The sequence below is a fragment of the Spea bombifrons genome, chromosome 12 (genome assembly GCF_027358695.1).
Source record: "Spea bombifrons isolate aSpeBom1 chromosome 12, aSpeBom1.2.pri, whole genome shotgun sequence".
NCBI lineage: Eukaryota > Metazoa > Chordata > Amphibia > Anura > Pelobatidae > Spea > Spea bombifrons.
This window is the reverse complement of record NC_071098.1, coordinates 33,838,267-33,863,210: the sequence shown is the minus strand read 5'-3', so window position 1 is coordinate 33,863,210 and position 24,944 is coordinate 33,838,267. Positions and strand designations below refer to the sequence as shown.

The 24,944-nt window shown below is 42.5% G+C and overlaps 1 long non-coding RNA gene across 1 annotated transcript; it reads right to left on the bottom strand.

Moving 5' to 3' along the window:
• Positions 1-13,216: 13,216 nt before the first annotated feature.
• LOC128470333 (uncharacterized) lies at positions 13,217-23,650 on the bottom strand. Its single transcript, XR_008346020.1, has 2 exons — positions 23,545-23,650; positions 13,217-13,450 (listed from the first exon to the last, which is right to left on the bottom strand). It is a non-coding gene; the product is annotated as an uncharacterized LOC128470333 (long non-coding RNA).
• Positions 23,651-24,944: the final 1,294 nt, after the last annotated feature.

Sequence of the window (24,944 nt, the reverse complement as noted above, 5' to 3'; positions counted from 1 at the left end):
AAGAACAAAAACATCATAACAAATAGGATACCTTTCGCCTGAAGTAGGTTATCTGAGAAATGAGCATTTATGCACAACCAGGTCATCACTGGATGATGGATTGTCCCATCTCATCGGGTCTTCTCCATCTCCTGGTAGCAGACCGGAAGACGGCCGCCCATTCGACCGCCGCCTGGAGCGAAGCGCATTGTTTCGTGGGCCTACTTTGTTCCTTTTCCCTCTTTCCCTACTCTTGTTTGCAGCTTATTATATAAGCTTCTCCATGTCGTGTGATGGCTTTAGAGATAAGGAACTGAGGACTGAATGAACCCCATGGGTACAGAGGTAGCACAGCCAACGCCTTGCGCACGCTTTTGTTTTTGTATTTTATTGAGATTGGGCAGTGGTAATTGACCTTCTGACCATCCCAGTCAGGCACTTTAATGAGCTGTCATGTTCCTTATATCTGTAAAAGGGGATCTCGCCACTGATTGGGTAGATTGGGTGCTTGATTTGTGTGGTTTTTTGGGTATTTTTTCTATCTGGCGGCATGGATTCAGGAAGACGACGTGTGGTCAGAATCAAGCTGCATGGTTCTGTGTCATCGCGGCCAGTCACTTTTCCTACAAGGCTTCATTTACAGAATAGATTTTCTCTATATGCCGTGTGCCAATTTCACAGAGTGATCCAGTATTTTCCCGGTGTGTGTTCCAGGGCTTTTAGTATGCAGGGTGTTCAACCATATTTCTGATTCCGTCCATACTGGGCAAGACTACAGATACTGAGAAACATTTTCTAAGATAACATGCAGCACGTAGATCGCGTAGATTTGTAGTTTAGGAATAGTTCCCTGGGAACATTCTTCCTTTGGATTTTTATACGATAGACAAACGTCACCTAACATCTGCATGTTCTCAGCAGTCTACACCTTATTGACCCATTCCTCTTATAAGACAGTCTATACGTTCTGGCACTTAAAATCCATTGACTGGATCAGTTGTAGAAGATTTTAACCACAGTGGGCTACAAGGAGAAGACAGATTCGTGGAGTTCTGCTGATGAGCAATGTCTACTTCATGAATAATATTTCCATTCATAAGTGAATCAACTTTATCTGCAATTAACTAACTTCAAAAACCACCCGTTCGCAGTAAACGCCAGTCAAGTTTTTTGCAAATCAGGAACATGGGTGACAATCAGCTTCCATTGAACATTAGCCTTATAACAGTACACGTGCCGCTCTTATAGCTGGGAATAACAAAGTGTTACAAGTGTACACGTTTTAAAAACAAACTACACATTTTCTAACTATTGTGTGTGACAACTTTAGTGTTGGCTGCATGAGGATCATACCTCCTTCTGAAACCCAAGTGGTTCCCCATATTTAAATAATGTTTTTAAAACAGGAAACATGGGTTTTAGTTCATTTATTCCAATAAACTCACTCAATCTGCAGACATGGAGGGGGCCACTATAAGCAGTTGTGTAATATTTTGGGTGACTTTTTTTTTTTTTTTTTTTTTTTAGGTCAAAGTCAATCAAGTCATGTTTATTTAATGATGTTCCTTCATCCATAGACTTTCAGGAGTCAGGGAGTCCTGCTGTGTGCTTAAGACTGAGCCATTCTATTATTTACCATAGGCAATGATAAATATTTTTTAAGGGAATTCAGTAATGAAGAAATCATGGCGAGAATTACATTTTCAGTACAAGACATATAGCTAGCTCCCTACAGCGGTTATTATGAAAAGCAGAGCTGTAAATATGAAGATCACATTGAAAATCTAGCCAAAGGTCCAGAGTCGAACCTGATACCCATTCAGAATCCAGAAGAGTCACCCGTTAACCAATTGGCATACGGTACACGTCTGGCAGTGTATACCCAATCAGAATCATGTATATCAGACATTACCCAATCAGCATCTAGTACAGACTTTGATTATCCAACGAGCATCCAGTATCAGATTATACCCGAATGGTAGCTAGCCAATCATTGAGTAGTGTTAGAACACAATATAAAAGAAACCAGCCGATCAATAAGGACAGTTAGAACACATATAAGCCAACCCAGCCAATCAATGAATGCAGTTAGAACACATACAAAGCATGTCAGCCAATCAATGAATGCAGTTAGAGCACATACAAAGCATGTCAGCCAATCAATGAGTATTGCTAGAAGATGTATATAACAAGCCAGCCAATTAAAATCCAGTGTATTAGAAACATAGAATCTGACGGCAGATAAGAACCATTCGCCCCTCTAGTCTGCCACATGTAACCCCACTTGTGCGTTATGGGAGCGCGGTACGTTTCACCAGTTTAATGTTGTGACGGTGAAGACTTGCTGTGGGGTGCTTGCAGTCCCAATAAAGTAAATTTTCGGTTATAACGTGTGGCGTTTCGGCCGATCTCCATTAAATAATGTTTCCCCTTTCATTGGCTGGTATTTTGTTTTTTTTCAGCATAGCTTTTTTATTGAGCACTTAGACCCAAGGAAACCATTCTGAAGTCAACATTTTTCTCCATTCCCTTCACATTAAACATTTACTTTAATAATTCTTACCGGAAGCAAAAATGTTTCCGTCTGGCACACGTAACATGCGTCGGGTGTAAAAAGCCCTTTGGTATGTTAGGCGCGGTAGGACGTATGTTCCATTCCACCAGAGCTTAAAGACATGTTTTGTGAATTATTCCATGCAAAAGGGTTTTTAGGGTTTTACTTGCCTAGAACTGGGATCTCTTGGCTGCAGAATCATTAGTTATGACATAACTCTCAGGATTTAATGCTGTGTCCACAAAATGCCGGTGTGCTCCCAATTTGGGTTCTGCCCCAACAAGGGCTGGAGATGCAAATTTCTCTATATCTGCTGAATATCTTCGCGTCCGTGGATTAAATCCGTCCCCTGCTCGAACAGGAGGATTGTGTTCAATCAATGTGAGATGTTAACATTTCACTGTGAAAGTTTCCAGAAATATCGCTGGCTTTATCCGTCTGTTCCGTGCCGCCGCTGTTTGATGTGTCCAGGGCTGTTTATGGGACGTGTGTATGAAACCGTTTTTGACAGAGGGATAAGATGCTTTGCAGAGCACCAAAGAATTTCTTTTAAATGCACAATAGTTTTTGGTTATGCGCTGGGCAGAATAAGGCAGTTGGTGAATAAAATCTTCGTGGAACAGATGGGTCAGACTGTGACTTAGTGGTCTGGGGATAGCGTTTGTCTCTGAGCCAAACTCCTCTCCGCTCCTTGCGCATGTTTTAATTTGTGAAGTAGATTCATGTTTGAAGCAGGGATCCCTGAACTATATCGCTTAGAGCGTGATTGATTCCAGGGGGTTGCATTAACAACTTGTGGGGCGTCACCTGGGGCAGTAGAGGCCGAACAGATGAACCCACATTTCCCGGTTGGCTTATCACTCTGGGACCGAATTGCTTGAACGGGACCATTTCGAATACTGGGACCTCTCTTCACATGCGACGACCGTTTTGGAGAGGCCGTTCCGGGAGTCACCATCATTCTGGATTTTCCTTAAGGTTTGGGGATAAATATTATTATTTTGCTTTACTTCTGGACAATATGAACTGTGCCATAAATTGCAGATTCTCTGCATCGGAATCAATCTTTATCCTTCGTTTTACTGCTGATTTTTACTATCGGTGCCACCTTCACACCAGGACAAGCAACACATATTAAGCCTACACTGTGATTCACTACCAGACCCTTCCTCGGAAACCATGAAAATGTATGCACAGAAAAACTCATCAGTTTCTTGTCAATAGCTGAAATAAATACTTTGGTTATTAAAACAATAAACTATTTGTTGTGTAAATGCACGAGTTTAAGTATTGTAAGCAAATGAAATGAATATGGTGGTCATGTACCGGCTTATTAACATCATTAAGGGCTGAATGCAGACTCCCGCGTCCTATCGCCAACCCGTCGAGATTTCGGGAAACAGACTTATACTGTTTGTTCACGCAAACTGCCACGGGGTCTGCGCAGTGGGGCGGTGGGCATTCCGCATGACGAGGGTGTTGGGCTGAGAATGGATGTGTTATGTAAAACGTATACACTTAGGAAAAGCTGAATTTGAGCGGCAAAATAAATAAACAGGTGCTTCCTTGAACTTGCCATGGCCATCCACGTGACGCATTTACTGATAAATAAACTGTGATTTTTTTTTCACGTTGCTTATTTTCTTAATGTCCTGTGTAGAATTAGGTTTCAAACTAATGGCTCCGCGTATGTTTCTTACAAACAAATACCTATTTCTGGAGTGTACGCGCAAGCGTCCCCGGGGACGCAACTACAAGGGGTCCTTGTGCGGCTTTTTACCGTTTGTTTCAGCCTCCAACAACTAAGAGAAATGTACCTGAATTATTCTGCTTTGTGCCATTACATACATGATATTTAGTAACTTTACGTGTTTTTAAACATTATTATCGAGTTTCCCACACGGAACGTGTCCAGTTCTTGATGTGTGTAAGACTTAAATAAGGAAACCCCCAGATTTAGCTGCAGTTAATACGGCTGTCATATTAAAGATGACCAAGAGATCCAGGCTCCCGATCTGGAGAGTTTTATTGCAAGACACCAGATTAAAAATGTTTAGCGACACAAAACCCTATGTGATGGTTTAATCATGCATGGCGAACCATCGCCTGCTGATCAGTAATGGCAGGGATGGCGTTCCTCGGTATATCCAGGGGCTGGATATCTAGCCAAGAGTCAATCCAGAGGAACCACTTGGTTTCCCTTTGGCCAAAGACAGTACTTTCTGGAGCAGCTGTTCATTTTGGGATTGGAGTGAAAATCAGGACAAAGCAGAGAGTTCCCGGCTTTGGATACATGGAACCATTAGCAGGCACACGGAGCGGGATTTATACAGCACTCGCAGCCCGAGGTTTTATAAGCTTTATACTACGTCGCTGTTATAATGGGAAAATACTCTTACAAAGCCTAGGTACATTTTAATGCTGAACGCCCTGAATGACATTATTAATAGCTTTCATAGAACGTTGGCATTTTAGCTGTAGAATTTGTGGGTTTTTGTATTTAATTTGGGCTGGTAAAGGGTAATTTTTTGTTTTTATTTCTGTTATGAAATAAAACGATTAATTATTTCAGCCACTGCACATATCCTCAGACCTTGGACCGGACAGACAGAATAATCTGGGTGTTACTCTTCGATGGCTGCATAGAAATAATGTGCTAATAGATCGGGTCTTCACCTCCCCGCAGATGTCTCTGGAACCATCGAGGGTAAATGTGCATTTTAAATCAACAGCAAATCTCATTTAATTCAAAGACAATGCGGGTTTGTGCTGGTTCAGTGCTACAATGTGCCAAACTTTGTAAACTCCCGATAACCTTGGCCCCCCTCATCTAACGCAGGAGTGTGAACGCTCTTGTCAAAGGTGGTGACAGTAATTGGCAGAAACATTCAAACAACAAGAGGGAACAAGCCCGCTGTGCGGACACCATTAACCTTCTCAGTGCCACGACACAGGGGTCTCACTGTTTTCCTGCACTGTGGTGACAATGGGTCCTTTTGGAAAGACCTTGTTGGACTGGTCACTCAGGGCAAATACCGTTCCCTCCGCTCATTTAGCAAAGGGTAAGTGTGTTAGACTAGAAAGCGCTAGTTATTGATGTCTCGGTGGGTTTTTGTCCCTTCTTCTGGATCAACTAATATGGGTTTGAGGAACGGTTGAACTTGGACTTCATGGATTATATGTCTTTTTCAGAGTGGGATTTTTGCATATTGAGTTCCCAAAGACTGCACGTCTTGAATATTGTACCCGGAATAAACACCATTTAGACCTAATATTGCAATATTAAAATATTAGCAGAGAACTAGCCCATGAATTGGCCAGGCCCTTTTGCCCATTTGTGGCCCAGGTAGAAGGCTCTCCATTTGTACGGCCGGTCAGCCTTGTTCTACACATCCTTCCCAGAGCTTCTCTTCCACCATAAAACCTCTCTTTGTTTAATGTGGCGCTGGAGCGTACCCTCCAATTACCTCAAGCTGCCCCAACGTGATCTCTCACACCAATTGTGTTACATCCAGATGGGAGTTTATCGGTTTTGGCAGCAGGAACAGTTGCAGTGAACCGGCACAAAATCCCAAACTCTTCCAACCAAAAAACATAGTAACTCAAAAACAAACAGAATCCTCTCACCCGATGCCAAATGTGACATCCAAGGGTCAATCAGAGGAGCCATGTATCCAGGACCATATACCGACAATATCGACAGGAGTGGGACCCTACTTTACAAGACGCCACCTTTCAAAGACAAATGTCCTATTAGTTATGCATGGATGCCATATTCTTAATGCCTTAGATCTCCTGACGGAAATTATATGTGATGTTTTTCCGTATGTCCTTTGGTAGCGAGAATGTGAGAAAGGGCACTGAACTTTGTTTGACTCGCTTGTATAACAATGAGGAAACGGCACAAAACAGAAAACCAAACGCGGACCGATTTTTTTCTCGTAATTTCGTCTGGGTTCAAAAGTTCAGCATGCGTCGAACAGTAGAGCGCCGCGGGAGATGGGGGCGGGGGGCTGCCATTTCCAGAAAGTAGCTTTTCAATCGCGGACGCGAGGACGCTCTCTGAGAGAAAGCGCGAGGCATCAGTGCGACAGATGAGCGCTGGAGGAGGTTGGATAACGGAACAGGGAGGGATTTAGAAGGCAATTCTAGGTTACAATGTCTCCAAAAGAGAATGTTAAAGGCTGGGAAGGCCTCAGGCTCTGGCGGGGTGAAAATTATTTATCCTTCTAGGGTTCCAATAAAACCCGCGGTAGAAGCAGACAGGATGGCGGGCTTTAGAAAACCAACTATCAACTCTGTGTGGAAGGGTTTGACGTGGAACCAGCCTGTGCTGGACTAACACTAGGTACACGACGAGGAGTAGGGTTCAGTTTTGGGGAGATTAGGAGGAAAAAATATTCAGGGGTAATTTTACACTGAACAGATAGTAACAAAGTGCTGTGAACACATTCCCGGGAGTATTAGCTCATCCACTAATACAAGGCGTAGGATGCTTCCACATCTCATCGTTACAGATGCCCGTTGTGGGAATGTAGGCCAGACTGAAGAGGAGGAAGGTTCTCCTGGACCGGCTCTATCTTTTCCCGTATCTGACTCCTTTAGAAATCACTAGAACACAAGCCTTTTCAGCATAAAAAGAGCTAACTTTGGAAACCCTGTGTGGGCAGATGGCCATATCGGTATAAACCACCGGAGAATAGTCCCACATCATACTCACAACCCATTCAAAGTATCAATTCTAAATATCAAGAGTAACTCAGTGTCTCACTACAGCATAAATGGGCTTCCAATAACGCTACTTAGCAAGGGAGTCTTCCATTCAACCCCAGCTTGGAACGGTGAAGTGGTTTAGTCTCCTTCTTCGTATGGTTATGGGGTGCAGTCTCCAGCTTCGTATGGTTATGGAGTGCAGTCTCCAGCTTCGTATGGTTATGGAGTGCAGTCTCCAGCTTCGTATGGTTATGGAGTGCAGTCTCCAGCTTCGTATGGTTATGGAGTGCAGTCTCCAGCTTTGTATGGTTATGGGGTGTAGTCTCCAGCTTTGTATGGTTAGGGAGTGCAGTCTCCAGCTTCGTATGGTTATGGAGTGCAGTCTCCAGCTTCGTATGGTTATGGGGTGCAGTCTCCAGCTTCGTATGGTTATGGGGTGCAGTCTCCAGCTTTGTATGGTTATGGGGTGCAGTCTCCAGCTTTGTATGGTTATGGAGTGCAGTCTCCAGCTTCGTATGGTTATGGAGTGCAGTCTCCAGCTTTGTATGGTTATGGAGTGCAGTCTCCAGCTTTGTATGGTTATGGGGTGCAGTCTCCAGCTTCATATGGTTAGGGAGTGCAGTCTCCAGCTTTGTATGGTTATGGAGTGCAGTCTCCAGCTTTGTATGGTTATGGGGTGCAGTCTCCAGCTTTGTATGGTTACGGGGTGCAGTCTCCAGCTTTGTATGGTTATGGGGTGCAGTCTCCAGCTTCGTATGGTTATGGGGTGCAGTCTCCAGCTTTGTATGGTTATGGAGTGCAGTCTCCAGCTTTGTATGGTTACGGGGTGCAGTCTCCAGCTTTGTATGGTTATGGAGTGCAGTCTCCAGCTTTGTATGGTTAGGGAGTGCAGTCTCCAGCTTCGTATGGTTATGGAGTGCAGTCTCCAGCTTCGTATGGTTATGGAGTGCAGTCTCCAGCTTCGTATGGTTATGGGGTGCAGTCTCCAGCTTTGTATGGTTATGGGGCGCAGTCTCCAGCTTTGTATGGTTACGGGGTGCAGTCTCCAGCTTTGTATGGTTACGGGGTGCAGTCTCCAGCTTTGTATGGTTACGGGGTGCAGTCTCCAGCTTTGTATGGTTACGGGGTGCAGTCTCCAGCTTCGTATGGTTATGGAGTGCAGACCCCAGCTTTGTTTGATTATGGGGTGCAGTCTCCAGCTAGGAATGGTGATGGGCTACAGTTTTTTAGATCAGTGAAGAGATGGTGCACAGTATTATACACTCGGGTACAGTCTCCAGTGTCTAGAGAGGGGACTGGATGTTGTTATTTAAGGCAGGGACTATACCATCATGTTAATTCTGTGGTTTACATGAATCTAATAAGATCTGCAAACCGAACAAGCAAAGAGTTATACTCTGGATCAGGACTAAGTTGAGGAATAACCCAATACCTCATGACTTTACTCCCCTTCAGCCATATCCTGCGCATGTTTACATGTTAAATCTTATAACATTCCTCCCTTAATCTTCTCTAAACCTTTTAGTTAAATGTTATTTACAATTACAAGATGAGTATAAATCATTATTTGTTTTATGTATTAAACCAGTCATCAATCTTGCGGTTTCTAGAAAGCCGCAGGGAGGTGCCTGCCGAAAGTCCGCTACATAACAAATTACAAGTTAGTTAAAGCAAAGAGCTGACAATAGGTTGTGTTAAACCTCGTGGCCTGCACTAAAGAGCTCACAATCTGAACATCTGCAGCATTTTTCCTCCTATGTTTTGCAGACGGGCCATTAGAGAGCCATAATAGCCTAGAGTTCATTCTGGGAACAAAACAGTTAACACGCAAGAATTTCTAATAACTTCAAAACTCTTTGGCCATAAGGAAACTTACATGACCTGTAAATGTACGTAAGACTTTAATTAGTCCTGGCTTTACCCAGCCATGCGGAGTATGCTGTCAGGGGTCTAGAGCTTTTCAACAGACTTTATTATCCATCGCTGATTACAGACTGTGCCTCTACCAAGAAAGTCGTCTCCACCTGATCGTCCCCCAAAAACCTGCGGCTCAGGGGAGGGGAGACCGATACAGACAGGGACACCGCACATGTTCTACAAAATTAGGGGAAAACAATTAAAGCTTTGTTGATGTCATTATTTTGTTGGGTTTATCTCCATACCACAAGGTAGAATAAAGCAAGAGGCGAGTAAAATGTCTTTACAACTGGGGGGATGCTCCACCGAACCCCATATCTTAAGTTTTTATAATGAAATGAAACGAATATATACATAAATATACACATCTATGTGTATATGTTAAATCAGATGAGTAATTGAACATCTTACAGGGCTCCGTACCACCTCCAGGAGTAACCACCCGACAGCCGCTTCAAGACAAAGAACGAGACTGCGGGGAGACCAACATATTTAATATTTGGATTTAACTCACATTTCTTGACTTGTCGGGAATTGCATCTCAAGTCATCTAGTTAAATTATTTTTCGACCCATTTGCCAGAAACCCCTGGGGCAGTAGCATGGCTTCGGTAACGAATGTGGAGAGCAGGGCATTAGCCACTTAAAAGAAACGGTCCCTGGGTATATGGGATGCCTGCCCTGTCCTAGAGGGCCAGAATCCCAACAGGCTTTCAGCATGACCCATAATGACCCAGAGCGACGTGTTACTGATGTCGGCACGGAGGTTTCACCCAGACTTTTATGCTCTTAGTTCCATTAAATGATTTTTCATACTGTACATTTTTCTAATTAAAAACGTCTTCTTCAGCCTGTACTCTGCAAACAATCAGTAATACGGCACCAATAATTCTATTTAATCATCATTAGTGTGGATTTACAGAATTCCTAAACGGTCTGGATATTACAGATGGTGACTCGATGTCATTAGTAAACATTGGGATTTGCAGTGAACAGTAAGGATCTACCCACGGGCGGCCTTCATACCCCACTCCCGAACTATAAAGGTTCATGTTACAGCCCGTGGCGTTCGCTGCGTCTCTGCGCGTCCTCGAGGCCTTAGGATTATTCCTGCGTAAAGCATTTCCCCGTCCATCCAACGCTACGGATCATTCCCTCGTACCTCGTGAAATAAGCCGATAGTTATTATATCGCCCCTGGTACAGATTCCCTTCTCTTCTTCCAGCTCTGTCTTTTCCAAGTGGAGTGTAACCTGTTCCGCTTTCCATTCCGTGACAATCAGGACTTTCTAATTCCCTGGCCCATCCTAATCATCTCATTACAGCAATTAGTTCGGGAATTTCATTCCCTAAACTGCGGCCCCTTGGATGTATATTTTTGCAACCTTGTCTCTGCGGTTTCTAAGACTTTTCTCGATTAATCCCAGTTACCCTGCGTGATCGGTTCTGCTTTGCGTCCGGATGAACTCGCAGATGCGTATATAGATTTATTTATACATACATACATACAGGTACCTGGTAGATGTGAAGCTACATTTAATGGGTTCCTTGTGGCAATGTCACCAACTGTAACGTGAATAAGATAACGACCTCAACATGTCGAGCACTGTATTAACAATACCTTGAACTTTCAGGATTGCGCTGGGCCGGAGACGTCATGGACGCCACAATACTAACACAACACAAGAAGCTCTCACCGCAGCGTTAAGGGGAATGTGGATGCGAAAAGGGTTAATGGCACAAAACCAGGCGCACTCGCGGCAACTACACCATAAACACCAAACCTGTCCACCCCACGACCCCAAACTTTATTCGCTGCCACCACCGAGTTCTATTTAAGGTTTTAAGAATAACTGAGGAGGCTTCGGTAAGCCCTTGAGCCGCTCAAACTATAGAAAACCAATTTCATTTAAAAAAGTAACACTTAGAAATTATAAGAGATGGTAACGCGATAACCCCGGCCACCCCCGGAAGCTGTGAGTTCCAACTTAGAGCACAAAGACAGAACTGATTCATTTACACTGAATTTGACAAAAATAGTCACAGCACTTTACAAAAATAATGGTAAAAGAGACTGTGACGGGCACGCCTTGTACCCCGGCTGAGTACGCCCGTCGGTTCTGCGATGCTTCCTGCCGGGACCGAAAGGGTTAAACCACCGCCAGCACTAGATGATACTAGCGAGGCAGCGTTCAGGAACTGGCCCGGTGTCCCTCCGATCGCAGCACCGCAGCCTGCCGAGGCGCAGCTACAGGCAGTGCAGAGATTGTCCTGAAAAGGACAATGGGTGATATAGCGAGTCCCTGAAGCATTAGACGAGACTTAGAAGAACACGTGGGGAAACACACGGCTTATATACAGGTTAGGTGATAAGAAGGTCATAAATCACGTCCACATCTTCCCACCCTGCCCAGACAGTCCGGCGCCCCACTTAAGCTACCAAGGCCTGCAATGTTCGTATAACTTTAGCCGTCGTTTTCGGGGTGATCTTATGAGGGAGAACAAAGTATACACAAATACATACCACATATATGGGGAAAATACATAAATCACCAATAATCAATATATCCACACATTTTAAGCCCGGATGGTCACAACCACTACTACAGACGGCACCGATTAACCCGGGGCCATCACAGAGACATACAAAAATACATAGAAAACAGCATAAAATAAACAGATATAAAACACACAAAACTTACATAACACAAAAGTAAAACAATCCGTGGGAATTCCTTGACGTTCAGATCGCTTGGCAAAATATAAAGAAATTCTAGGTTTTAATCCCAGGTTCCCATTCCCATAGAACCCTTATTACTTTTTTGGGGGAGTCCGTCCATTTGGGTAGTGTGTAGTGGGTGTCGTGTAGTGTGTAATGGGAGGGCTGCGTACCGTTAACAAAATGATGTAACAGAAGATAAATAGTCCATGAGGGCTAGCCAAAGCTCCCATGGCTGTGTTTGATCCACAAATTAGTATCGAGAGTGATAAGGTACTAAGCCTGGCGCAGGGACATTTCTGGAGGCATGAAGGTCTGCATGCGACCTGCCAGACGGTCAGAGCACCTACATGGCACAATGGTCAGCGCAGCACCAGTAAACCTTGTTCCAAACCAAAACCCCTTAAAGCCATCAACACACAGTTGGAATGTCACAGCACCCTCCATCTGTATAATGCCCAAGGTCTGCCCAGTTCGCTCATGTTCCCATCTTGGATCAGAGTGGGAATGCACAGCCAACGGAGAAAAACGTTAGCAAGCGACAAGTACCGAACATAACCGTGGGGCATTTACAGGAATGAGCCTCATCGGGCTGGGCCGTTGTCACCCCATAGGAAGAACTTGTCCCCCAGGCTCTGCAGCATTCATGGCTTCTGGTAGGAGACACAATAAGCGGCAGAGAATACGACCAGGCTTCTAGGTAGGACATAAAGGCCTTGGAGACGGTCACTATGGCAACAAAGTGGCTTATGGTGGAGGATATTGAATGGTAAGTGTGTCATTCTTGCAAGCTCGCAGCAGTGAGGGTAACCCCCAGAGGTGTGATTAAAAATGAATTGGGGTAAGAAGAAGGAAATTGAAAGTCAGGCAGTTTTATTTGTTTTGGCTGCGAGATACCCCGTGTTTGTTCACACGTTCCTCATTACAGACACTGAGCGATGCATAAGACACACGGCTGACCTTCTGGCCATGTCTGTTTTACATGTTAACATCAATAACGTTTTGCACCTACCTGTGCCACATGCTGTAAACTCCATCTGTGAAAGTAATGTACAATCTGCTCTAATACATTTATCACGCGTGCCGCCATGACCCGGATACACACGGCACTCATCCCCTGACCAAAACACGAATGTACAGTACACACACGTGTGCTGTGACCCGCCGCTGGACGGGGCTCCCTGCATTGCGAGGTCTGGTTTATCGGTGAAAGGAACAAAAATATTCCAACAAGGAACCAACAACGTATTTGTTAAAAGAGACGCATGTAGGGAACGTGTAATCTGCTTTGTGTTAGAATATCCACTCATCAGGAGTTCAGGACCATTTTTCATCATTATTTTTACAGGTAAATTTATTTCAATATCCAGGAGACGCTTACCTGAAATGTAACGGTTTCAATTCGAGGCACCTTTGGCCTTAATAATCTGAACAAAGGGAAGCGGAGACAGCTCAGGACAGGTATTGAAACATCTCTTTCATTTTCGATCTCATCCGACTGTTAAAACGAATTCTCCAGGCAGGGCTTGGAACTGGCTTTGAAAAGCTGAGATGTAAGACGATTTGACCCCTGGAAGGAAGAAAAAAGACAAGAATTAGGTTTTTTTTTATTTCAGCTTTTGCTCTGCTACGAGCCTAATGGCAGAAGAGAATGATTGATGCTAATTCTCTTTCTGGATTACCAGCCTAAAATATTGCAGAGAAATCTGTGACCTGAATACGGTGCGTTTTTCTTTAAATCATTTCCTGCTGGAAATATTCTGTTTTATCTAACATGGAGCCGACGTCTGCCGCAGGTCCACATCGCGAAGGAGCTGGCTGTAAATGAAAAGCCGCAACGCTCTGCGCCGTGCATTATGTCACAGAGCTCACATTCAACAAACATTCAATATACTTTAATAACATGGGCTTGGTGGAGATTTTTATTACTAAAGCACTTTTAATACTAGCAGGGTTTGAATTACTAATTCAAACTAATTACCCTCCATGCACCTCAACTCTCAGGGTTTGGCAAAGAGCCTGAAGGTATTTACTCCAGTCCCAAAGTCGAGGGACAGATTCCAAGAGGTAGTGGGGCAGATCCTCAGGGGGAGTGGGGCAGATCCTCAGGGGGAGTGGGGCAGATCCTCAGGGGGGAGTGGGGCAGATCCTCAGGGGGAGTGGGGCAGATCCTCAGGGGGAGTGGGGCAGATCCTCAGGGGGGAGTGGGGCAGATCCTCAGGGGGAGTGGGGCAGATCCTCAGGGGGAGTGGGGAGGTTTTCAGGAGGAATAGTATACAATTGTTCCCTGTTAGCAGTTAATGAGATGGGCAAATTTCAAGGGATTTAGTATTAACTGCCATTTCTGGAACAAACTGTATCCCGGGGCATTAATGTGATAATTCAGCGTGCGTTTGTTATTACTAAATCACCAACCTATTGCTTACAGAATTATATAAAATGCTGCATATTAGGGAACCACGAAGTGGGTGATTATACTAATCCCACTGGGGCGGATTAATTGGGTGCAGCCAGCCATGGAGTCTGGATTGGAAATCGGTTTATTAACCTCTAACTATTGAATCCCGGACTACGGCTCCATTGTATGCTAACAAACTGAAGCATCAGTACTGAGGGGCTCGGTGTTAATGCTGTCTATAAACCAAAGCAAAATGGACTAGAAAGCAAAGTGTTGCGTGCAATTACAAAACTATCCAGCAGGTGGTGCAGAGGCAGCTCTCCTGACTGCTACAGTGCATTACACCGTTACTCCACAGGGTGGCAGTGTAAGCACAGTGATACTACCACTAACACAGATACTAACAGATACTACCACCAATACTGATACCGACAGATTATTATTATTATTATTATTATCTTTTATTTATATAGCGCCAACAGTTTACGCAGCGCTTAATACAATACATAAATTCAAGGGATATGACAAGACAAGAATTGACAGACTTAGACAAACCGATACATTTGGTGGAGAGAGCCCTGCTCGCAAGCTTACAATCTAGAGGGAAAATGGGGTGATAAACATAAGGCATAGAGAAAGGGTGAGGGGTATTGTGGGGGTATCAATGACAAGGATGTTCTAGCAGCTAAGATGGTGAGGCTTCTCTGAAGAAGTGGGTTTTTAGATGTTTCTTGAATGTCGGGAGGGAGGGTGAATGCTGAAGGTTCCTTGGGAGCAGATTCCAGAGATATGGGGCAGCTCGAGTGAAATCTTGTAGACGGGAAAAGGAAGAGGTGATGAGTGAGGAGGAGAGCCTTAGCCCATGGGAGGAACGTAGGGATCGAGTAGGAGAGTATTTGCTAATGAGGTCAGAAATGTACGGAGGAGCAGTATTGTGGATGGCCTTATATGTCAGTACCAGGATCTTAAATATACATACAGATACAACTACTTATACGTATACCGACAGATACTACCACTAATACTACCACTAATACAGATATAACCACTAATACTAACATATACTAACACTAACACAGATACTAACAGATACTACCACCAATACTGATACCAACAGATACAACTGCTTATACGTATACCGACAGATACTACCACTAATACTACCACTAATACTAACATATACTACCACTAATACAGATATTACCACTAATACTAACATATACTACCACTAACACAAATACTAACAGATACTACCACCAATACTGATACCGACAGATACAACTACTAATACCTATACCGACAGATACTACCACTAATACTACCACTAATACTACCACTAATACAGATATAACCACTAATACTAACATATACTAACACTAACACAGATACTAACAGATACTACCACCAATACTGATACCGACAGATACAACTGCTTATACGTATACCGACAGATACTACCACTAATACTAACATATACTACCACTAATACAGATATTACCACTAATACTAACATATACTACCACTAACACAAATACTAACAGATACTACCACCAATACTGATACCGACAGATACAACTACTAATACCTATACCGACAGATACTACCACTAATACTACCACTAATACTACCACTAATACAGATATAACCACTAATACTAACATATACTAACACTAACACAGATACTAACAGATACTACCACCAATACTGATACCGACAGATACAACTGCTTATACGTATACCGACAGATACTACCACTAATACTAACATATACTACCACTAATACAGATATTACCACTAATACTAACATATACTACCACTAACACAAATACTAACAGATACTACCACCAATACTGATACCGACAGATACAACTACTTATACGTATACCGACAGATACTACCACTAATACTACCACTAATACAGATATAACCACTAATACTAACATATACTACCACTAACACAGATACTAACAGATACTACCACCAATACTGATACCAACAGATACAACTGCTTATACGTATACCGACAGATACTACCACTAATACTACCACTAATACTAACATATACTACCACTAATACAGATATTACCACTAATACTAACATATACTACCACTAACACAAATACTAACAGATACTACCACCAATACTGATACCGACAGATACAACTACTAATACCTATACCGACAGATACTACCACTAATACTACCACTAATACTACCACTAATACAGATATAACCACTAATACTAACATATACTAACACTAACACAGATACTAACAGATACTACCACCAATACTGATACCGACAGATACAACTGCTTATACGTATACCGACAGATACTACCACTAATACTAACATATACTACCACTAATACAGATATTACCACTAATACTAACATATACTACCACTAACACAAATACTAACAGATACTACCACCAATACTGATACCGACAGATACAACTACTTATACGTATACCGACAGATACTACCACTAATACTACCACTAATACAGATATAACCACTAATACTAACATATACTACCACTAACACAGATACTAACAGATACTACCACCAATACTGATACCAACAGATACAACTGCTTATACGTATACCGACAGATACTACCACTAATACTACCACTAATACTAACATATACTACCACTAACACAAATACTAACAGATACTACCACCAATACTGATACCGACAGATACAACTACTTATACGTATACCGACAGATACTACCACTAATACTACCACTAATACTACCACTAATACAGATATAACCACTAATACTAACATATACTAACACTAACACAGATACTAACAGATACTACCACCAATACTGATACCGACAGATACAACTGCTTATACGTATACCGACAGATACTACCACTAATACAGAAATTACCACTAATACTAACATATACTACCACTAATACTAACATATACTACCACTAATACAGATATTACCACTAATACTAACATATACTACCACTAATACAGATATTACCACTAATACTAACATATACTACCACTAACACAGATACTAACAGATACTACCACCAATACTGATACCGACAGATACAACTACTAATACCTATACCGACAGATACAACTACTAATACCTATACCGACAGATACTACCACTAATACAGAAATTACCACTAATACTACCACTAATACTACCACTAATACTAACATATACTACCACTAATACAGATATTACCACTAATACTAACATATACTACCACTAACACAAATACTAACAGATACTACCACCAATACTGATACCGACAGATACTACCACTAATACAGAAATTACCACTAATACTAACATATACTACCACTAATACTAACATATACTACCACTAATACAGATATTACCACTAATACTAACATATACTACCACTAACACAAATACTAACAGATACTACCACCAATACTGATACCGACAGATACAACTACTAATACCTATACCGACAGATACTACCACTAATACAGAAATTACCACTAATACTAACATATACTACCACTAATACTAACATATACTACCACTAATACAGATATTACCACTAATACTAACATATACTACCACTAATACAGATACTAACAGATACTACCACCAATACTGATACGGACAGATACAACTACTAATACCTATACCGACAGATACTACCACTAATACAGAAATTACCACTAATACTACCACTAATACTACCACTAATACTAACATATACTACCACTAACACAGATACTACCACCAATACTGATACCGACAGATACAACTACTAATACCTATACCGACAGATACAACTACTAATACCTATACCGACAGATACTACCACTAATACTACCACTAATACTAACATATACTACCACTAATACAGATATTACCACTAATACTAACAGATACTACCACTAACACCGATACTAACAGATACTACCACCAATACTGATACCGACAGATACAACTACTAATACGTATACCGACAGATACTACCACTAATACTACCACTAATACTAACATATACTACCACTAATACAGATATTACCACTAATACTAACATATACTACCACTAACACAAATACTAACAGATACTACCACCAATACTGATACCGACAGATACAACTACTAATACCTATACCGACAGATACTACCACTAATACAGAAATTACCACTAATACTAACATATACTACCACTAATACAGATACTAACAGATACTACCACCAATACTGATACCGACAGATACAACTGCTTATACGTATACCGACAGATACTACCACTAATACAGAAATTACCACTAATACTACCACTAATACTACCACTAATACTAACATATACTACCACTAACACAGATACTACCACCAATACTGATACCGACAGATACAACTACTAATACCTATACCGACAGATACAACTACTAATACCTATACCGACAGATACTACCACTAATACAGAAATTACCACTAATACTAACATATACTACCACTAATACAGATATTACCACTAATACTAACATATACTACCACTAATACAGATATAACCACTAATACTAACATATACTACCACTAACACAGATACTAACAGATACTACCACCAATACTGATACGGACAGATACAACTGCTTATACGTATACCGACAGATACTACCACTAATACTACCACTAATACTACCACTAATACAGATATTCCCACTAATACTAACATATACTACCACTAATACAGATATAACCACTAATACTAACATATACTACCACTAACACAGATACTAACAGATACTACCACCAATACTGATACGGACAGATACAACTACTAATACCTATACCGACAGATACTACCACTAATACAGAAATTACCACTAATACTACCACTAATACTACCACTAATACTAACATATACTACCACTAACACAGATACTACCACCAATACTGATACCGACAGATACAACTACTAATACCTATACCGACAGATACTACCACTAATACAGAAATTACCACTAATACTAACATATACTACCACTAATACTAACATACACTACCACTAATACAGATATTACCACTAATACTAACATATACTACCACTAATACAGATATTACCACTAATACTAACATATACTACCACTAACACAGATACTAACAGATACTACCACCAATACTGATACCGACAGATACAACTACTAATACCTATACCGACAGATACAACTACTAATACCTATACCGACAGATACTACCACTAATACAGAAATTACCACTAATACTACCACTAATACTAACATATACTACCACTAATACAGATATTACCACTAATACTATCATAAACTACCACTAATACAGATATTACCACTAATACTAACATATACTACCACTAATACAGATATTACCACTAATACTACCACTAATACTAACAAACCACCACTAATACAGATATTACCACTAATACGAACATATACTACCACTAATACAGATATTACCACTAATACTACCAATAATACTAGGGCTGCAACTAACGATTATTTTAATAATCGATTAATCGGCCGATTATTTTTTCGATTAATCGATTAATCGGATAAAAAAAAACAATATGCAAATTTTTCGTTTATTTAAAAGAATTTAATGAACTGGATGTTAAAAAACAACTTAAAATTTACATTAACATTCTTATTTTGTTATGATGTAATAAAAAACAATATTTTCAAAGTACAAGAACCCAAACACAATATTTATGAAACAAAATAACCCCAAACATTCTGAAAAGAGGTGGACTATTACTGTTCAAGAAACTTTGCCCCAGCACTTTGCACTTTGCACCCAGCACTTTGCACCCAGCACTTTGCACCCAGCACTTTGCACCCAGCCCTGGCACTTTGCACCCAGCACTTTGCACCCAGCACTTTGCCCCAGCCCTGGCACTTTGCATCCAGCACTTTGCACCCAGCATTCAGCACTTTGCACCAGCACTTTGCACTCAGCCCTGGCACTTTGCACCCAGCACTTTGCACCCAGCCCTGGCACTTTGCACCCAGCACTGGCACTTTGCACCCAGCACTTTGCACTGTGCCCCTGCACCCAGTCTCTAACTCTGCCCTGCACCCAGCCCTGCCCCCACATTCTGCCCTGCCCCCACACTCACACTCTGCCCTGCACCCACTCTGCCCTGCACCCACACTCACACCCTGCCCTGCATCCCCACCCCCACTCTGCCCTGCACCCAGTCTCCCACTCTGCTCTGCACCCACACTCACACCCTGCATCCCCACCCCCACTCTGCCCTGCACCCAGTCTCCTGCCCTGCACCCCCCACCCCCACTCTGCCCTGCACCCCCACCCCCACTCTGCCCTGCACCCCCACCCCCACTCTGCCCTGCACCCACACTCACGAACCGCTCTGTGCGAATGGAGCCACTCGCACAGAGCGAACCGCTCTGTGCGAATGGAGCCACTCGCACAGAGCGAACCGCTCTGTGCGAATGGAGCCACTCGCACAGAGCGAACCGCTCTGTGCGAGTGGAGCCACTCGCACAGAGCGATTCGCTCTGTGCGAGTGGCTCTGTGCGATCCGTGCACATAGACATGAAGAATACTTACCTCCGGAACGCGTCACATCCGTCACGTAGCTAGAAGGCGGAGACTGCAGAGCGTGTAGCAGAAGCGGGGAACGCTCGCGGAGGTAAGTAAAAGGAGCCGAGTGCTCCAACAACGAATTGATCACTCGATTAATCGATAACGGAAATCGTTATCGATGATTTCCGTTATCGATTATTATCGATTTTATCGATTCGTTGTTTCAGCTCTAAATAATACTAACATAAACTACCACTAATACAGATATTACCACTAATACTAACATATACTACCAGTAATACAGATATTACCACTAATACTAACATATACTACCACTAATACTACCACTAATACAGCTATTACCACTAATACTACCACTAATACTAACAAACTACCACTAATACAGATATTACCACTAATACAACCACTAATACTAACAAACTACCACTAATACAGATATTACCACTAATACTAACATATACTACCACTTATACAGATGTTACCACTAATACAGATATTACCACTTATACTACCACTGATTCAGATATTACCACAAATACTAACATATACTAAAAGCAATACAGATACTAACAGATACTACCACTACTACTAACATCTACTACCCCTAATACAGATATTACTAGAGCTGAAACAACGAATCGATAAAATCGATAATAATCGATAACGGAAATCATCGATAACGATTTCCGTTATCGATTAATCGAGTGATCAATTCGTTGTTGGAGCACTCGGCTCCTTTTACTTACCTCCGCGAGCGTTCCCCGCTTCTGCTACACGCTCTGCAGTCTCCGCCTTCTTTTAGCTACGTGACGGATGTGACGCGTTCCGGAGGTAAGTATTCTTCATGTCTATGTGCACGGATCGCACAGAGCCACTCGCACAGAGCGAATCGCTCTGTGCGAATGGAGCCACTCGCACAGAGCGGTTCGCTCTGTGCGAGTGGCTCCACTCGCACAGAGCGGTTCGCTCTGTGCGAGTGGCTCCACTCGCACAGAGCGGTTCGCTCTGTGCGAGTGGCTCCATTCGCACAGAGCGGTTCGCTCTGTGCGAGTGGCTCCATTCGCACAGAGCGGTTCGCTCTGTGCGAGTGGCTCCATTCGCACAGAGCGGTTCGCTCTGTGCGAGTGGCTCCATTCGCACAGAGCGGTTCGCTCTGTGCGAGTGGCTCCATTCGCACAGAGCGGTTCGTGAGTGTGGGTGCAGGGCAGAGTGGGGGTGGGGGTGCAGGGCAGAGTGGGGGTGGGGGTGCAGGGCAGAGTGGGGGTGGGGGGTGCAGGGCAGGAGACTGGGTGCAGGGCAGAGTGGGGGTGGGGATGCAGGGTGTGAGTGTGGGTGCAGAGCAGAGTGGGAGACTGGGTGCAGGGCAGAGTGGGGGTGGGGATGCAGGGCAGGGTGTGAGTGTGGGTGCAGGGCAGAGTGGGTGCAGGGCAGAGTGTGAGTGTGGGGGCAGGGCAGAATGTGGGGGCAGGGCTGGGTGCAGGGCAGAGTTAGAGACTGGGTGCAGGGGCACAGTGCAAAGTGCTGGGTGCAAAGTGCCAGTGCTGGGTGCAAAGTGCCAGGGCTGGGTGCAAAGTGCTGGGTGCAAAGTGCCAGGGCTGAGTGCAAAGTGCTGGTGCAAAGTGCTGAATGCTGGGTGCAAAGTGCTGGATGCAAAGTGCCAGGGCTGGGGCAAAGTGCTGGGTGCAAAGTGCTGGGTGCAAAGTGCCAGGGCTGGGTGCAAAGTGCTGGGTGCAAAGTGCTGGGTGCAAAGTGCTGGGTGCAAAGTGCAAAGTGCTGGGGCAAAGTTTCTTGAACAGTAATAGTCCACCTCTTTTCAGAATGTTTGGGGTTATTTTGTTTCATAAATATTGTGTTTGGGTTCTTGTACTTTGAAAATATTGTTTTTTATTACATCATAACAAAATAAGAATGTTAATGTAAATTTTAAGTTGTTTTTTAACATCCAGTTCATTAAATTCTTTTAAATAAACGAAAAATTTGCATATTGTTTTTTTTTATCCGATTAATCGAAAAAATAATCGGCCGATTAATCGATTATTAAAATAATCGTTAGTTGCAGCCCTAGATATTACCACTAATACTACCACTAATACTAACATATACTACCACTAATACTACCATATACTACCACTAATACAGATATTACCACTAATACTAACATATACTACCACTAACACAAACATAAACTACCATTAATACAGATATTACCACAAATACTTACATATACTACCACTAATACAGATGTTACCACTAATACTAACATATACTACCACTAATACAGATATCACCACTAATACTAACATATACTACCACTAATACAGATGTTACCACTAATACTAGCATATACTACCACTAATACTAACATACACTACCACTAATACAGATATTACCACTAATACTAACATATACTACCACTAATAAAGATATTACCACTAATACTAACATATACTACCACTAATACAGGTGTTACCACTAATATTACCACTACTACCACTAATACAGATGTTACCACTAATACTACCATATACTACCACTAATACTACCATTAATACTAACATACACTACCACCAATACTGACTCAAATACTGATACAAATACACGTTTACACTAATACGGCTACTTACACTAAAACTACTAACACTACTACTGATACTGACGCTAATGGAGGGACTGTTTCTGACTTACCTGACTGGGGGCACAAGACCTTCTGCAGATCGTTTCAGGATTCCTGGTGCCAAATTCCTGGGGAACTTGTAGAAGATACAGGCGCAGGTAGCCGTATGATGCCCCGGTAACAGCGGTAATTCAGTACAGAATATGAGGGGCCCCAGGAACAGCTTTACATCTTTATCCAGAATATGTGGGGCCACATGAACAGTTCTATACCTTCATACAGAATATGAGGGGCCACATGAACAGTTTTATATCTTCATGCAGAATATGAGGGGCCCCAGGAACAGTTTTATATCTTCATCCAGAATATGTGGGGCCACATGAACAGTTTTATATCTTCATCCAGAATATGTGGGGCCACATGAACAGTTTTATATCTTCATCCAGAATATGAGGGCCCCATGAAGTTTTTTATATTCATGCAGCATATGAGGGGCCCCAGGAACAGCTTTATTTCTTCATACAGAATATGAGGGGCCCCCAAACAGTTTTATATCTTCATAGAAAATATGAGGGGCCCTCAGGAACAGTTTTATATCTTCATACAGAATATGAGGGGCCCCCAAACAGTTTTATATCTTCATAGAAAATATGAGGGGCCCTCAGGAACAGTTTTATACCTTCATACAGAATATGAGGGGCCCCAGGAACAGTTTTATATCTTCATCCAGAATATGTGGGGCCACATGAACAGTTGTATATCTTCATCCAGAATATGAGGGCCCCAGGAACAGTTTTATATCTTCATCCAGAATATAAGGGCCCCATGAAGTTTTTTATATTCATGCAGCATATGAGGGGCCCCAGGAACAGCTTTATTTCTTCATGCAGAATATGAGGGGCCTCAGGAACAGTTTTATATCTTCATCCAGAATATGAGGGGCCCCAGGAAGTTTTTTATATTCATGCAGCATATGAGGGGCCCCAGGAACAGCTTTATTTCTTCATACAGAATATGAGGGGCCCCCAAACAGTTTTATATCTTCATAGAAAATATGAGGGGCCCTCAGGAACAGTTTTATATCTTCATACAGAATATGAGGGGCCTCAGGAACAGTTTTATATCTTCATACAGAATATGAGGGGCCCCAGGAACAGTTTTATATCTTCATAGAAAATATGAGGGGCCCCGGGAACAGCTTTATATCTTCATAGAGAATATGAGAGGCCCAAAAACCGTTTTATATCTTCATACAGAATATGAGAGGCCCAAAAACAGTTTTAGATCTTTATACAGAATATGAGGGGCCCAAAAACAGTTTTATATCTTCATACAGAATATGAGAGCCCTCAGGAACAGCTTTATATCTTCATAGAGAACATGAGAGGCCCCAAAAACTGTTTTATATCTTCATACAGAATATGAGGGCCCTCAGGAACAGCTGTATATCTTCATAGAGAACATGAGAGGC